This window comes from Erpetoichthys calabaricus, chromosome 17 (assembly GCF_900747795.2).
Source record: "Erpetoichthys calabaricus chromosome 17, fErpCal1.3, whole genome shotgun sequence".
Classification (NCBI taxonomy): domain Eukaryota; kingdom Metazoa; phylum Chordata; class Cladistia; order Polypteriformes; family Polypteridae; genus Erpetoichthys; species Erpetoichthys calabaricus.
In genome coordinates this window covers 2,307,167-2,320,302 of record NC_041410.2, presented here as the reverse complement: position 1 = coordinate 2,320,302, position 13,136 = coordinate 2,307,167, and the positions used below count along the sequence as shown (strand labels likewise).

The following is a 13,136-nucleotide window of genomic DNA, read 5'->3' as shown; positions in this document are numbered from 1 at the left end:
TAATGAATGAACGGTCTAGATACTTCTATGGAGGAGAGGTGTCAGTTTTTGATTGTTTAACAAATTTACAAACATTTCTGAAAACATGTCACTTTGTGATTATGGATTATTGAATACAAATCGATAGGCAAAAATTGCAAATGTCTCCATTTCAAATTAAATTTACAACATAATACGGTGTACAGGTAGTGAAGTGGTCTGAAGACTTGCTGAATCCGGTGTAGATCAATGTAAGGATACTTTCTTGGAGTTTTCTGTTAAAAGAAAGCAGGGCGTGTTTCGTAGTGGTTAAGTCACTGGACTTCATAACTTGAGGCTGTTGATTCAAATCCCGCTTCTGTAACCGATGCGCTTTATCTGCCTGTGCGCCAATTGCATAAAGAGATGGAAACAAATGTTGTAGGTAATATTAACAATAAAGTAACGCGCGCTTGAACTAAACAGGAGCCCCGAGCGACTCGGCTTATCGGCGGACTTGCAGCAGCCCGAGCATGCGCGCTCTTTTTCCTTTTCCAGCCCCGCCCCTTTTTCTACAGCCTAATCCACCTGCTTTGCCCCGGACTCGCAAGAGGAAGCAGTCAAATAAAAGCCACCCAAGTGACAGATTGAGACGGTGCGGCGCGTCAGGCTGTCAGAGTTTCGCTTCACATGACGTGGAGTTTTTTTTCTGTGTGTGTGTGTGTGTTGGGGGCGACGTAAGGCGTGGCTAAGCGCGCAGGTTTTGGAAATTCGACACAGGCGCAAAAGTTCAAGTCGGAAAAAAGTCAAGGACGTGAAGAGCTGCGCCAAAGAAAGGAGTTCAATCTCGCTGAAAACTGAAAAGCCATCGGCGGCGTTAACGACTACAGACACAACGACACCCTCGGTGAGGTGAGTAGCGCGGCTTTAGCGGAGCAGGGCTGAACAGGAGGGAGGAAAGGCGATCGGTCACTCGGAAAGTCCGGAGATCGCAGACGTGTCTTCAGGGAGAAATGAAAAGCAGTTACAAGTTAACTTGATTTTTACATTCTATCTGCACAGTAACCATAAATCGGAGCAAAATATCAAGAAGGCGTTTGAAATACTGGGGGTGTTTAATTTGATGAAGTCCCAAACTCCACCAGATAACATTACGCACGATGGCCTGGGGGTGGGGGGCACTTGACGTGATAGTTTTGGGGAGGTTGTTAAATGATTCCCTGGAACCGGGTCCGATCTAAATTATTAAGATTAGTGGGGTCTCATGTGATATATGGTACGTACATATTTAAACCAGCTTAGTCTAAATTGAGGTCGTGGGGGACAGGGGTCTATACCCGCAGGACAGACCGCAAGTTCATGGCAGGCCCCGCACATACAAAGCCCCAGCAGAGTCGTGCCAATCAAAATCGCCAGTTAGCCAAACCCAAATGTCTTTATTTTATGCGTTTCTCCCATAGTCTCTAAACACACGGATACAGATTTTGGACCCAGCCTCGTGGATCTCAGTGGTAACCGCTGTGCCCCCCTGTTGCCCCATCATATCACATATTGCTCGAACAAATGCTCATTATCTGTAGTGACGAATAATACTGTACTCAATATAATAAATGTGAGCTTTGATATCACTGGTAAGGATTTTTGGCAGGCATGATTGGTGTAGTGGGTAAGGCTTTTAGATTTCAAACCCCGAGGCTGTGGGTTTAAATCCCCCAGCTAACACCACTGTGTCACCCTGACCAAGGCACTTCACCTGCATGGCTCTACTGCAGTTGGAAAAACGGAGCAAAGTGTTTCACAGGTTTTGTAAGTCACCTTGGACAAAAGGCGTCAGGGACAACAATGATATTGCATCACTTATGGTTTGTATGAATGCCCATGATCTGGAGTGATGAATAATAATATAGATAGATATCACTGTTAAGGATATTTTTGCTTTTAAAAATAATTCCTAAATGTTTCAGTACAACATCCATGATATAGCGTATTGCATATACAGTAGTTTGGCGATGCAATTTTATTTTATATTTGTCTATAAAGAAGCATACAGTCGCAATATACTCGCAGGTGGCAGCAATACTGGCATAAATGGGGCATCAGGCCATCACAAGGCACACTTGCATCTTGCAAATGTGATGCCATTTGTCTGAGGGGAAAACCGAGGTACCCACTGAACAAGAGGAGAACATGCAAACTCCAGGCTGGGGACCGCTGCCAGTCTCTATAGGAAGCAGCAGTGCCAACCACCCAGAAAAGAAAGTAGCATCAGAAAGAGAAAACAAGCCTTGCCAGTTGCAACAGGACACTTTATTTACGGAAGTTTAATAAAGCTGTAGGGGTTATGGTTAATGAAAGCCTGGTTTTGTGGTTAGGATTGTTACTATTTCACTCTATTCGCTTGGAACAATTGCTTGTTTAGTTTTCGCTCAGCACGTCAGCCGTGGGAACCTTTCCACGTTCACAGGGGTTTCTTGGATCCTGTCATTTGTCTCAATGGGGCTTTTTTCTGTGTAAGCCTGCCCGGCTTTGCCCCAGCGTGCGCTTCTGCCTTCTGAGGCGATATGGTAGGTGCTCATTTCAAAAAAAAAAAAAGAGCCACGAAGCACTAGCGGTGTGAACTCTTGGGGCTTATAATAACGTTAGAGAACAAAATAAACGTGGGAAGCTTAACAACGATCAGGTCGCAGAGCTGCTCGAATAAGGAGGAACTGAGAAACAGCAGCGCGCTTAGCCCGCGGCCAGCGGACGCTTGTCTGCCTTGTGTCTGTGGGTGTGAGCGGACGGCCCACCCTGCGCGACCTACCTGCGCACGGCGGCGGGGTGACGTCACTGATGAGGAAAACGACAGGAATGCTTCAAGTAAAACTGTACGAGCAACCAGGCGCGTCGTTAGTTGTAACGAACGACCACCAAACTTGTAACACTATCGCGCGAGTCGTACATGCATGACATATAGAAAAGCGAGGGGACACGGCGGAGTGGGGATCTATTGGGTGTGGGCTGCCGAAGATCAGCAGATGGGGCCAAAAATCAGGTGCTTAAGTTACCCCCAACAAAACCCCCCAAACACATTACTTATTTATTACTTGAGTGACTAATTCTTTTAGAAAACGGGCGTCACACTCAGTTCCTGGGCAGCGGCCTCATTCAGCCATTATCCTTATTAATAACCGATTACTATTGCTAATGGAGCGTACTTAGGAATGGATATTTCAGGCAAAATTAAATAAATACATACGTAAGTACGAAACAATTGTAGAAACACAATGAAGTTTTGAGCATCAATAATTAGTTGCATAACGTTGTTGCTTATTCATCCATCCATCCATTTTCCAACCCGCTGTATCCGAATTGCTGTATGTAATGTCATTTTTAAAACCGTTTAATCGAAACCATCGTCGCGAGGAGGCTGGAGTCGATCAAGCACAGGGCGCAAGGCAGGAATAACCCCTGGACAGGACACGAGACCACCACAGAGTGAACACACACACACACGGTGGGACGATTTGGACAGTGGGAGGACGCCAACGTGGGCACGCGAAAAACTGCAAACTCCATTCAGGGAGACCCCAGACATGGCTACCACTGCGCCACCTGTAAGAAAAACTTATTGAATAAAACGTGTAATTATCCATTGCTCACATATGATTGTGTTTTTGTTCGTTGACACATTTTCCAAAATATTCTCTCTCTCTTTCTTTAATTTTATCTGAAATATTCCTCCACACATACTGTGTTCAGATGGGACGGAGCAGTGTACTTTTTATTATTTATTTTTTTACAGTGGCTGGTGTGCCAATCCTGCCACCAAAAATTCACTTGCATTTTATTAATTAATTTATTTTATTTTTCATTAAAAAGCAGCCCCACAATAATGAGCTGCAAAGCGAGCCGATAGAGGCTGAAATGATCCCACTGGCATCTAAGTGGCCATCATAAGACATCCACGACAATAAAATATTTGAAAAGAAAAAGTGAATATCTAAAAAATAAATAAATAACAGATGTGCTTTGGTCCATAAAACATTGTGCTGGCGATCACAGCAAAAAGAAAACCAAAAGGTTTTGAAAATGCCTGATATGGCAGAGTGAGGCCATTGAATTAAATAACGAGTTTTATTCTCAGTTCTGTAGGAGGTTCACTGGAGTGACCACAGACTCTTTGAGACCCCGGAGTTAGATGGTCATCTGTTGACTTGCCTTGTATCTTTTTATCCTTTGGCTACTGGATGAGGAAGAAAGTAAATAAGCAAGTCCATCAGTGCCAGCTGAAGCCCATTTGGAGCCCTGGGCCAGCTGGATAGACGTTGACGTCCATAGTGGGTAGTCAGTATTATTAGACTTCAGCAACCCCTTTGGACTTTAGGGCATGTGCGGCCCTTGAGGTACAAAGTGTCTGCACTTTCGTACTTTTACATTCATAAATGGTGCCCAGAAGATCATCAGAGTTTGACTCCTAACTTTCATAAATGGCCCCCCTCAGACAATGGCACCCTTGGTAGCCGCCTATGTCACCTTATGGATTGACCAGCTCTAAAGTCAATTTGACTTTAGTAACTTAGCAGCAGTTTACTAATTAGGACAGGGACCATTCAGGACCTGAGTCTGACACCCAGTGACTGTCGAAGGCCACAAGGGGGGCTAAGTCCCCTCGGTGTCTGCAGTGTGGACGGGTTCATGAAGGTCCGGCACATGTGCCACTTGACTTACATAAACGGTGACCCTTGGTGTTTATTGTGGCCATTTTGTTACTTAGCATTGCCTAATCTTAGTTTTAGATTTGTCTTTTTTCGTTCTTCATCTTGTAAAGCACTTTGAGTTACAGCACTTGTATGAAAATGTACCACAGAAATAAATGTTGTTATAGTTATACTTTGAGGACTGAGGGGTGCTGTCCCCCCGGTGTCTGTACTACGTGCCCCTAGAGATCCATAGTGTCACTTTGTGTGGATTGCAGAGTGCGCACCGCGTGAGTTACATGAACGGTGTGTGGAGTGCGCGCCCCTTACCCCTCAGGTGATTGACTGACGCCCCTGCTCCATGGTACAAAAGGAGCGTCCATGAATTTTCAGACCAAGGTGCTACATTAATGTAAGGCGGTGGTCGACTGCAGAAGTTTGTTCCCTGGGGTGTTTTGGCCTTTAGTTTTGGTTGAGAAGGATGTTTTTTCTGGACTGGTGAGGTGGTTGATTGTGTGTGTGGGGTGGGGGTGGGTGTGCAGAAGTTGGTTTCTGATGGCGAGGGTGGGGGGGTGTGGGGGTGGAGGTTGGTAGTCAGTTGTGGAAGCTCGTTTCCAGAATTCAGTTGCCGACGATGGTGTCCTTCAACTTTATATTTTTCTCATGCTTGTAACCCCCCGGCTCTTCCCCAACATTAAGAATTATATTAACACTTAAAACTCTTTACCACCAGTTTGGCTGTGTGATGCTAGTAGGGTGGGCCAGATGAGGCTGTAGCCCACGTGACCCTGAGTTGGCCACTGCAGGCATAACGGATAACGGGGGAGTAACTTCTCCTGACTTTTCCCCAAGTATGCGAAACACACGAGTACGAGATGAGATTAAATGGTAACACCACGTGAGTCATCAGATAACGTGATGATCTTTGGGAACTGCATGGAAAACCACAGGACGAGAAAGGTGCCAATTAGAACCAAAAGTGTTTTTTTTTTCCCCTTGGAGCATTGCCAAGGGGCAAACAGTTTGTTTCCCTAGAGAAGCATCCATATGAAGGTTCCAGAAAGATCCCTTATTTATTTATTTAGATTCATTCATTAAATAACCAGGAGCTGATGAGGAGATCACAGATCTGTGAAATGCCAGTGAGTTTCCTGATTTTAGAAGGACTAATGCTGTTTACAGTCACACAGGCTGAGTTCAGATCTCTATGTATCCTGCCTACTACGCTTTAAAGATTTCAGTTTTCTCCACTTATTAGGAGCCATTTCAAAACCAAAAGAACTCGTTTCATATACAAAAAACACTTCATAGCGTGAACTGCCTCATTGCCAAGCAGTAGCAGCGCCAGGATTTTCATAAACAGGTGGGTCTAAATTTGTTATGAGTGGGTTTAACTTTATTTTTATTAGTGTTAAATATATATTCATTAAAAAAAAACATTTTAGAAGTCCAGTCATACCAACGTGAACTTTTTTGTTTGTTTAATGTGCATGTCTATTCTGAACACCAATTTAAATCCATCTACCTTTTGATGATATGGATGACATACCAGCCCATCACAAGTCACACATGCACAAACAATACCAATTATAACAGATTTTTTCATAAAGATAATATTTAAAAAAAAAATATATCAATACAGAATTTTTAGTTACACTAAACTCTTCAAAACAAAAACATATTAATTCCCACAGAACAACTACTGCAAAGCCACAACTGTTTAAATGACAACAGCACACAGAAATGGATCCTGAGAAATGGAGCCCACTGAGTGTTGATCAGTGAATTGACCCCAGAGTTTTTCACAGCGATTAGGTTGTGTTCGCCATTGAACTTGTTCACCGAGTACTTCCCTGGAAATTCAGAATGCGGCTAAACATTTGATGCTTTGTGAGACCAGCTTCACATCACAGAGCAGCAGAAGCCATGCGCAGAACTTCCATGCATGCCTACTGTAAGATTATTGCCAACTTGGCCACATCGCTGAGTCACAAGCCCACAAAGAAAAAAAAATCAAAAAACAAATGCCATTTCAGTTCCTGAGATGGTGGGCTCTTCTCCAGTGAGTACCATTTTAAGGTGCTATACCAGTGCAGGGTTTAAGTTATTATCATAGTGGCATCACCAGAGTGGGTTGTGTACTCAGTGTTGCCCTCTAGTGGCTAAGCCGTGTGGCTGCTTTAGTTATTGCCAGTTTGTTTGCTTATCGATCCACAATTGGATTTTCTGACCCCTCTGGGTCCGTTACTGACTTGAGGAACTTGCAGTATTGTGGTCAAGGCAGGGAGCAGACTTGAATGGGATGCCAATCCATCACAAATGCCCAGACTTAACCAGGTAAAGCTGGAGTTGAGTGAAGACATGCAGGCAGCGCATGTTGAAAAATTCCAGATGGACATGAGGAGAATATGCAAATGTCATGCAGAAGGCATCTCGGCCTCAGTCCCTTGACTCAAGCATTCTGGGGAATGGCGCAGCATGCAAATTCTAATAAAACAGTTCATACGTCACATACACGGCCAGGTCGTCTGAGGTCTGTCCCCAACAGTGTCACTGCATCAAGGTGGTCTCAGCCGAGGTCAGCTTTTCCAAAGAGTACAAAATCAGGGATATTTAAGAGTTCATATTCCCAAAATGTTTCATGAGATCAAGTCACTGATTGAGGCCAACATAAAAGCCAGAACCATCTGGCACTCTGAACTGAACTTTGGGCACTTGGCACCCAACTTTAATACCCATTATCGTCGTTTGAGCAATTAGACTCTTGTCACACCGTTCTATGTGAAGTAAATGTCTTATGAAAAATAAAATGCAAGTAAATCTTTATGGTAAATGTGCACATGCAGGTCAATGCAAAGGGGCCATCAGTTTTCTAGCCAGCCTATCTACTTCAGGGTAAGAGGAGCTGGCACCTCTCTCAACAGCACAGGGTGAAGGGCAGGAGCCCACCCTGAATGGGAATTGAGTTTAACTTTTAGTCACTAAAATATAAAAAAAATAACAGGAGGTTGGCATCATCAGTTATGTGCCTGGGTGTACCCCAGTCTGCTTAGGAAGTTGAAAAGAGCGTCGAGAAGATGGAGGGGACAATTGAGTGGTGAGGACATGCCCTGTGCTCCCTCACCTCGGCTTTCATGAGTGCATTCGGCTTTTCAGAGGATCACGCTGGAATTTTGGCAGGAGACCCGCCTGAGTGATTAAACTCCATTCGAGTTAAAATTTAACCGCAGATGACTGACCTGCTGGGTGACTTGTTTGGGTCAACAGCGCTGGCACTCGGATTAAAATACGCTGAGCAAGCAGAGCGGCTTTTAGAAGGGAAACATAACTGTTCTTTGAAGGCAAGCATTTTGTACTTTTTATTTTGCACAGTGGTAGCACTGCTGCCTCGCAGTAAAGAGACCCATCTGGGTTCACTTCCCAGGTCCTCCCCGTGTCTGTGTGGGCTTCCTCCCACAGTCCAAAGACATGCAGGTTAGGTGCATTGGCGATGCTAAATTGTCCCTAGTGTGTGTTGGTGTGTGTGTGCCCTGCGGTGGGCTGGCGCCCTGCCCGGTGTTTGTTTCCTGCCTTGCGCCCTGTGTTGGCTGGGATTGGCTCCAGCAGACCCCCATGACCCTGTGTTAGGATATAGCGGGTTGGAGAATGACTGACATATTAAAGTCAGAACTAGCTGTGCTACCCGTCTAAGACGAGCTGAAGTCTACGTAGTCAACGTAAACCTGCAGTGTTAGCATTTGCAGTGCACCATCAATTGGAATTAATTTTGCATTTCATGTATAATAAAATTCATTGCATTTGTCATTCCAACAGATAGTGCATCAAAGACAGTTGTAGGAGTGCATTTTATTACTACAAATGTTTGTGATGCACCATCTGTTGGAATGGAAAACATAATTTGTCTCTGTCATATGCCATTTGGTATGGGATTTGTAAAAGCAGTGTTTAATGTTTGTGGTGCACCATTTGTTGAAAACACAAAGACAATGCATTTTAGTACTAAAAATGATTGTGATGCGCCATCTGCTGGAATGACAGAGAAAAAGCAACTGGACAGACACAGACAGACACTAATCCTTATTATTAATCTCTGTTCAGTATCTGATCGCAGAACTCATTCACATCTTCATCTTATCCCTGTCCTGCTGTCTTACCTCCATTGTTCCCTAAAAGCGTATTTTTGGTGAAGCTCGATGCCCCCCGTGATGCCAGCTGTATGCTTGTTACTGGCTGCTGTTCACATGCCCGCACGGAGAACAGTTTGAGGCATGTGAGGGCCCCCGTGTTTTATTTACAGTTTCTCAATGGCAGCGATCATTTTGATCTCCTCAGATGTGCGTTTTGTTTTCAACACAGGTTGGCAGCACCACTACTTCTTCTCACTCTTAATTGGCACTGTCTGGTGCTGCCGACATGATAGTCAAAATATCAAGCTGCATGACGGTACAAGACATCTATTTATAACCCGGTCTGGTGGATCACACTCTCATGCTCATTCAGTGGCTACTCAACAGACAAGTGGCACAGAGGTTAGTGTTTCTGCCCTCACACTTCCAGGGACATGGGTTCAAATCCAGGCCTGTGTGCTCTGGTTATAAATAGCTGTGCTCTATATAAATGACATGGATATGAAAGGCACTGTGTAAACACTGTACACAGACATAAAAAAGTGTACTCATTAACAGATAAGCATGAAAAGCATTATATCACTAGCAAAGAAGCTGTGAAAGGCACTATATATGTCACCATACACAGATGTGAACACTACTCTATAATTGATTAAAATATGAAAGCATTATATAATTTTTACAAATAAATAGCTGGGAAAGACACTATACAATAGACATAGATATGAAAGGCACTACATAATAACCACAAATGAATGTGAAAATATACTCCATAATGCATACATGTGAAAAGCTTTATATCATTACTATAAATATACAGCTGTGAAAGGTGCTGTAAATAAAAATTGATATGTAATTTGCTATAATATCACTGTAGATGGATCTATAAAGTACTCTAGATGTTATAGATATGAAAAGCTTTATATCATTCTCATAAATAGATAGCTTTGAAAGGTGCTATATAATAGAAAAATATATAAACGACCACTATAAACAGATGTGCAAATGTACTGTGCAGTAGATAGATATGAAAATAATTACATAGCTTTTATAAACAGACAGCTGTAAAAGACACTATATAATAGACATAGATAAAAAGGCACTATATAATTACTATACATAGGTAACTGTGAAAGGTACTGTGTAATGGTTATGAGAAGGTACTGTATAATTATCAATAATACATGGATAGGAGGGTGGCATGTTGGCGCTGCTACCTCACAACAAGGAGTCCGGGGTTCAAGTCCTATCTGCTCTCTGCAAGATGTTTGCCTGTTCTTCTCATGTACGCCTGGGTTTCCTACCGCAGTCCAAGCACATGCCTTGTACCTGACGCCTGCTGTCATGGGCTACATTTTGCCTGCAATCCTGCCCTTGATAAGCAGATTTTTAAAATGGATGGATGCATGAATATAGATATGAAAGACACTATATATATTCTACCTTAGATATCTAGAGGTAAACAGATGTGAAAGGCTCTATATAACAGATATGAAGGGCACTGTATAATGTTAGATAGATGTAAAATGCCCCATAATGAATATGACTTGGACAATATAATCAAGCAGATCATTCCAAAGTACTGCCGTCCAGGTGCCCCCGTGTAAGAGGCAACACAAATCTGTAATCAGGCAGTGTAGACCTGCTGTCTCATCTGAACTTGAACTCCTCAAGGACTCGTGGACATTTAGAGAGCCTCTTGTCTTAACCTCTCTAGCTTTGAGCTCATGCAGGTCTTTGAAGTTCTGCTCCTAGTATCTAAATACAGATCATCTGTTTCTACTTTGCATTATTACTTGTTGTTCTTGTTTATTTATTATTATCTATTTCAATGTATTAATATCTATTCATTCACCTATTATTCATGTTTATATTTATTTAGAGTATAGCACAGTTCTTCACCTGTATTGAACTTGCCCTGTGTTTATGTGTATGCTGCACCACGTTGGTTTTGTTTTTTTCGTGCCACTGGATGCTGCAATGCGGTGTGTGGATGGCACGATAACAAAGCCACTTGACTTGACTTGATTTGGTGATTTGGGTTTAATGAAAAAAACAAAATAAAAAAAAACGTTGTGCTCATCAAGTTCAAATTCCTCATTCATCTTGGCCTCCATTTATAGTTAAATACTTGATACTCAAAGACACCCGCTGTCGGAGTGCGCTGCCCCTTCATAACCCCCCCAGGACAAGTCAGTGTTCGTCGTACACAATGGCCGTCAGACGTGCGGCTGGTCGGCTGTTCGTCTGTCCTGATGGCACACCTCACACTACCTGACTTTGGCCAGTTTGCCCTGCAGCGCTGAGCCGTACCTGCCGTCCACTTGGATGATCTGCTTAAACACGGACTGCCTGTTAACACAAACCGTTTGGACTGGTGATAAACCAGAAAACCTGAAAAGGGAAAGGCGCCCGGCGCTCATTCCGTCCTCAGCTCGGTGGTCTACTGCTGATGCTGATTTTGCGCCAGTTTGGATTTTCACATTCACTTTTAGGATGGTAAAGTCAGAGGACCTGACAACAGCGAGTAAGTCTCCTCAGTTCGTTACGGTTCCGTCAAAGAGTATCTGGGCAGGCAAAATGAGCGGCTTGTCGAAGATTGCTTAAGATGAAGCTGGAGAGATCACGAAAGTCCCGATCGATGAAAAGCAAAAACCTCTGAAAAGGCTACGACTTTCTTAGTTTTTATTTCTACCATTATATTAGCAAGTATAACGTAGCTGCATTCTGTTGGATTGACAAATGCAATGCATTCTATTACTACATGCATTACAAAATATATTCTAATATATGGTGCACTGCAAAAGGTCAACGTTGATTATTTAGATTTCAACCCTTTTTAGATACGCATACGTCATTTTCTCTTCATCCCCGTTATTGTACATCAAACAATACTAATTCTGAAAGTCCGCTAATTGATTTGTATGGCAGTTGATTGGTTTCCATTGGAGGTCAGCTGGACTTTGATAACGAAGCAGAGCATGATGGTTGATCTGTAGTCAGCGATAAGATAAAAAGTGAGAGGCCACTGTCACGGCATGGTGGGTCTCCTCAGTGCGCCCTTCATCTTGTTTAATCGCGATGTCAGCACGGCAGGAATTTCTCAGCTGCTACAGGCCCATCGGCTCTTCCTCACGTATACCCCCCGCAGCGATGACCCTCTCTACTTACTGGAACTGTTCGTTTTTTCAAAAAACTTTGCAAATGTAATTTTTGCAGAATGTAGGACTGTTTTGAAATTAAGCTTCGAAATCCCATTGGAAATCCCCTGGATTTTGGACCCCTGCTTTGCCACGACAAGTTTCGCTTTTACTCTTCGCACGGAGCAGACGGCTAAACTGTCCAAACAAGAAGTGTGAGAACTGAAAATAGGAACTCGACGAGCGGAACATTTGCAAAACAAAGCAAAGCAAAACTCGAGCGTGTGCATGCAAAGCAGTCAGTCGTGGAGCAGAAGCAGCAGTAGAAAGCAAGCCGGCGCGTTATCATCTCGGCCAGCTGCACCGTGTGTGTGTGCTTGTGTGTCTGTAGGGTGTGTTGAGATTTCAGCCCTCTCCACTTTAAAACGGACAGTTTGGAGCGGAGCACCAGCCGGCCGTCCATCTCGTGAAAACGAAAGCGGTGTCAGCGCCGAGGGCTTCGCAGCGTTCACATGCAGCTCTTCTGGTGAGTGAAACCTGCAACAATCCCAAACCGGTTATTACTACTCATTTTCTTTTTTTTTTTCTTGTTCTAATAAGTTATTGAACCCAAACAATTTCTGTGGCATTCACGCTCCCTGTGACTGCGTGCGTTTTACCTCCAGTGCCTGTCTGCCTTTATCGTTCCTGTTTGTGTGTGTACCTAATGATGGGCGGTCATCCCGTCCAGGGTTGGTCTCTCCCTTGAACTTAATGATGTTGCCCCCCCCCCGGTCCTCATTTGGATGACGCCGATTTCAGAAAGTCATGTTACTGCGTGTCACTCCGGACTCTTGGCCACGCTGTTATACATCGAACGTTTTCACATTGTGTTCATTTGGACGCCTTTGCCCATGGCGACTTAAGGTATCTCAGATTGGTGACATTTCTTTCTTTCGTTTTTCCAGTTGGAGCCCAGGCAGGTGAAGTGACTTGTTTAGGGTCACACCGCATGAATAGTGGGATTTGAAATCACAACCTTAGGGTTTGCAGTCCAAAGCCTTAGCCACTACACCACACTGCCCGAATGAAGAAATCATTAAAGAAATAAATTAAGAAATTAGTAATAAAAACATATTTTATGACACATTTAATCATTTATACTCACATTTCATGTAATTATATATTCACGTTTCACAATGCTTTATTTTTACTTTTCATTTTATTTAATTATGTAACATATCACGAAATGC

General features: G+C 43.4%; 1 protein-coding gene across 3 annotated transcripts in view; it reads left to right on the top strand.

Moving 5' to 3' along the window:
* The first annotated feature begins 614 nt into the window (after nucleotides 1-614).
* Nucleotides 615-13,136, top strand: part of LOC114667523 (pleckstrin homology-like domain family B member 3) — a 52,735-nt gene continuing 40,213 nt past the window's right edge. For 2 of the 3 annotated variants that reach the window (XM_028822847.2, XM_028822843.2), the window contains exon 1: nucleotides 615-870. The gene's annotated coding sequence lies outside the window, so the exon portion shown is untranslated. Of the gene's footprint in view, nucleotides 871-12,166; nucleotides 12,431-13,136 lie in introns of those variants that run through there. The other variant, XM_028822844.2, reaches the window with a different exon arrangement.